The sequence below is a fragment of the Chrysoperla carnea genome, chromosome 3, assembly GCF_905475395.1.
Source record: "Chrysoperla carnea chromosome 3, inChrCarn1.1, whole genome shotgun sequence".
Lineage (NCBI taxonomy): Eukaryota > Metazoa > Arthropoda > Insecta > Neuroptera > Chrysopidae > Chrysoperla > Chrysoperla carnea.
Window position 1 is genome coordinate 34,286,519 of NC_058339.1, and position 5,056 is coordinate 34,291,574.

The 5,056-nt window shown below is 26.7% G+C and overlaps 1 long non-coding RNA gene across 1 annotated transcript; it reads left to right on the top strand.

The window, feature by feature from the left end:
* The first annotated feature begins 1,845 nt into the window (after nucleotides 1-1,845).
* LOC123296865 lies at nucleotides 1,846-3,600 on the top strand. Its single transcript, XR_006535205.1, has 3 exons — nucleotides 1,846-1,906; nucleotides 2,032-2,106; nucleotides 3,428-3,600. It is a non-coding gene; the product is annotated as an uncharacterized LOC123296865 (long non-coding RNA).
* Nucleotides 3,601-5,056: the final 1,456 nt, after the last annotated feature.

Genomic DNA, 5,056 nt, shown 5'->3' on the forward strand with positions numbered 1-5,056 from the left:
GGTTGTGTCTCCCTTACTATGACATATCAAAAATTTTTAAAAGTATTGTTTTGATTCATTATTTAAATAAAAAAAAACTTATTTTGTTTATTGAATCCGGATTATCGAGACCCTCCTATAAACAGATTTATTTATAAATTTTTGTTGTATTCGTTTTTTTTTTTTTTTTGTTCATTTCTGAGCACATCAGGCCACAGATGGATGAAAACATTGTATTGGCTGTCTTTGCGGTTTCTTCGCTAGAAAGGATTTCTATTTGGAATGACTTTTTGCCTGTCTTTTGTCTGTCTTCATATTAACTTCATATGCGGTGTGGAATTAACATATTAAATCACAGATAGGTTTCTTATTGTATAAATATAGTAGAATTTGTATTAAAATCAATCATACCTACCATTGATTTATCAACTGGTTTCTCGTTTCGTATATGTATAATAATAATAATAATTTCCTCTATGAAAATGGGAAAATATTGACGAATTTCCATGTAAATGTGTTCGTATATGTACAATATATTGAAATTAAATCGAAATAAATGTTTGGTGATATCGACGAGTACCAATTTATTTTATTTACAAGCCATAAATCTCAAAATATTATAACTATTTTGATTTTATCTGATTAAAATTCGGCAATAATGTCGAACTTAATATAGAAAAATATTATTTGTTATTTTTATGATTATTTTTTTGTTATTTTATTTTGTTGCAAATTTCCTTATTTATTTATCATGATTATGAAAGCTTTATGGTAATTTTCGAAAAAAAGGTCAAATGTTTTCATGATACATTATTTTTATATTTTTACAGTCCTTTTGCTTCTTAAAAAATATATAGACATTATAAGAAATTAAGACAATAAAAATAACGTAGGCTTGTATGTGCTCTCTTTTAAGAGATAAGATCATGGCATTTGACATTTCATTTTTCATTAATGATATAATAACTGACATCGCCTCGAAAAACTTCATTTTAAGTCGGCTAGATTTTGGATATTTATCTTTTCTTATGGAAATTATGCAGTAATGAAGTAGATCTAGCATCATAAGAGTGGTTGTTGCATCTACTACCTACATTCATTAAAATGTTGATTTCAAAAATTATTAATTAATATTTTAACATCATTTATCATACGCTTTCAATAATTGCTCTTTTTGTCTTTGCCAACATCTAATAATAATTAGAAAAGAAACGTTTTCAAATCATTTTAATATGACTGTAATTTTAATATGAACAATTTTTTTTTTTAATCAAAGATTGTAATTTTAATTTGCCAGGCCGAAATTAGGTTGCTTTACTAACGCGCATCCACCGTTAGTTAACGCAATTACTCTCAGATTCAAGACGTACTTACTTAATATCTACTTAAATTCAATAAGGAAAGAAATATCCGAAAATAAGCAGTCAAAATAAACTTTGGAAACATTACCAGCTTTCGTACCATAAATAACAGGCAACACACACATGGAAAAGTTTCCTGGCCCAAAGTAAAACAAAGCTGTTATGGTGGTAGGTAAAGTCGCCTCGCATTCTTGAACTGCTCATAAATTTAAATTGTCACTGGGCCATAACTGGAAAATGAAAAAAGTTAGATTTAGTTTTAGATTTTGTTGTGTTGACTCATAGAACTATAAAAGTTCTATGATAAAAAATAGTTTTAGTAATAATTTATTTTTGAAAACTGATCAAAACAGGCAGGTTTGAAATCAGCATAAAATTTCTATAGATATTCAAATTGTCAAATGTATTATTATTGTAGCCCATAACGATTTAATATTATTTTATTTCAATATTTTGTTAAATCAAAATCATTGTCAAATTTTTTTTATATTTAAAATTGACACAATATTGAATTAAAAACGTTTAAAATTTTTTGGTTTTAATTTCTTTACTACTGATTTGAAATTGTAAGTAACCACTAACATTCATTATGTGTTTTTATAAGTGAAATTGAGAAGTTGTTTCTTCGAATTGTCAATTTTTTTCACTATAAATCCATTTTTATTTAACCCATTTTTCTACTCTATTTCAGGTTAATTAAAATTCTACATTCTTAAATTTCTATGAAATGACAAATTGATTGAAATATTACGAACTAAAACCTAAGGTAAATTTTTTGAAAACCGACGGTAAATTTAAAAACTCGCTTAAGGAGTAGCCGTAATTTTTAAATAAGAGACTACCTTAATACTACGATACTTTTAGTAATATCCGTTATTCAAGCTTGGATCGTAAAGCTTGAACTGTCAATTTTGGTAGCGATTTTGTAGATGGCGGCAGACTTAATTTAAAATAAATGTATTTTTTTTGACGTAAAATTTTTTCATTTGGAATGTTATGAAAAGTTAACCGGTGTCAAGATTAATTGTATGAAATTATTTGTCATATTTTTCTTTCGGTAGATAAAGGTTTTAAATTATGGATAGACGTGATACAGTGCAACCTTAATATAACGAACCTCAATATAACGAATTCCTCGATTTAACGAATTTTTCGCAATCCCCTTGAATTGTCCATAAGAGTCAATATAAAATATACCTCTACATTACGAATATTTTTTGCGAACAGCCTCTATATAACGAATTTTCAACTACATAAAAAATTTAAATACCTCTATATAACGAAATTCGTCAATTCAAAACCTTTATATAACGTATAAAGTCCCACCAATATATGAAAGTTAGTATACTCCATAGCATGTAATTCATGTCGCGAGAGGTTCCGACACTTTTTTCCTCTTTATAACGAATTTTAGACCAACTTAACCTCAATATAACAAACCTCAGTTTAACGAATTACTTGATATAACGAATATTTACTGGTTCCCTTCAGATTCGTTATATCGAGGTTGCACTGTATTTTGAATTTTAAGCGCCGAATATGTTTTAAACTAAGTACAAAATCGTTGTGTACTATTTTTCACAAAAGGAATCGTAGGCATGCTACTGGATTATCCACGATAAATATCGGTATATTCAACCTCATAAATTTTCTGTTTTAAAAACCGCTAAAAGTGTCTTAAAACCAGGAAAATTTATAATGAGATTATTTGAGATAAATCAATAAAATTACTTTTTCCCTGTCCGTTACTTTTCGTACTAATCTTGGAAATTGAGTTTTCGAGCCTAATAGCACAATTAAATCTTGCTTAATATTTAACTTAAGCAAAGTCAAATGATCGAACACAGAAAAATGATGTGCTTTAAAAACTCACTTTGTTATTTTCACGGTTGAGTCTAAACATACAGGCTTTTTCAACAGAAAGTTGATTTTACGGATTTGTCGCTGTTCTACTATTCTGAAAAAAGTATCTGTTTTGTGAATTTTCAATGTTTCATAAAAACAATTTTGAAATTCTAGTTTTCCGTAATAATATTTTTTTTTCAAGATTTGTGATAGGCTAATTATAGTCAATTCTATTTTTACAGGAATTTGTTCCAGGATCAAAAATTACTTCAACAAATTAATATCAATTATTTATGGTGTGTTGTATGAACGAAATTTGAGAAGATTTTTTGTTTGTTTTGGAGAACAGTCAACATTTATTTCATTGGTTCTGTTTGAATTAGTTTTAGGTTTTGTTTTAGAGAATGTTTAGGCATAAAACAAGTTCAAAATTATTTTCAAGATATTGCAAGATGAATCAAGTGAATTTTTCAAATTAGGAATGGAACTTTAATGAATATGATTGATATGTTTCCAAAATTGTAAAAATCGTTACACTGTCAAGTCAAAAATGTTATATAAAATACTTAAATAAAAAAATTTTGTTCTCAATTGCCTTATTGCTTTCTTGTATAAATTGAAAAACATATAAAATTTCCCCTCTTGATGTACTCATGTTACGATAAAACATTCAAATAAAAATCTAAATGTTTTGTATTTTAGGCGTTGAGTTCGTTATGAAGCGAAAATTTAGATTCTATTTACCTGTCGACTGATAGGTAAGTTTAAGGAATAATATTTAAATCCACTTTTAATAAAATTACAAGTTGCCTCAAAGATATTTTTGGCAACCAAAAATTTTATGTTTGATAGTAAAGAAGTGATTCTAAAGATATCGCTACCCTCCAACCAGGTCTGCATTTTTATATTATAATATTATGGAAAAGGTATCTGACGAATTTTTACAACGCCTGAAACACCTACCCAAAATTGTATACCAGTCCTCCTACTATTTCTGCTAAACCAACGTTTTAGAAAAAATAAAACACGAAAACAAAGGTCATCCGCCAGAAATACTTTACTAGTGTTGTTTTTTGTATTTAAAAAGTAAGTTTTTTAAAATCTGAATCAATTTCTTAACTGAGTTAAATTGAGATTGAATAAGTTCTGGGCTAGCTGCAAGTGAAAGGAATCGTAATGTATGTTGCAACATATCTAAAAATTAGCTATTTTATATAAAATATTCCTCTCAAAAAGTTTTTTATCCGTGAAATATTTTCTGTTTTAATGTTAAGATAAAAATAAAAACTTTAAAGGAAAATTTTCATTTTTAAATAACTTCCATTTATCTGCTATGCTATTAAAAATTTTTAACAAAAAAAAAAAAAGTTTTTACACCTAACATGGGTGAGATAAGGTTAAAAGTTGGTAAATAGCTACAACAATTCTCTACACTAAATAGAAAACTATCATACTGAAGTTTGATTGTGTTTTCACTGTATGTGTGATATCTTCTACAAAGATGAAACGAATAAGAAAATAGTACTTCATTTTTGTGCTGTTTTTCTAGTCAGTACCAGCACCGCGCATAACAAGTTATATTAAAAAAATCCTCATAAAATTAATAAAAAAAAAAGTAATTACAAGAAAAGCTTTTCTTAAAGTTGCTTGTTTACTGTTTATTTTTATTGTTTATAATGAATTTTGTAACATTTTTCTTTGTTATTTTTTATAAACAATCTTATTATAATTTAATTTCTTTAATGTTTTTATTTATTTTAGTAAATAAGGTTATTTTTACAGAATTTAAGAATATGTTTGTTATATTATTTATTATTGGCCATTTGCAGTATTTAACCATTTTTTGCTAATTGCATTACGGAAGCTAATCG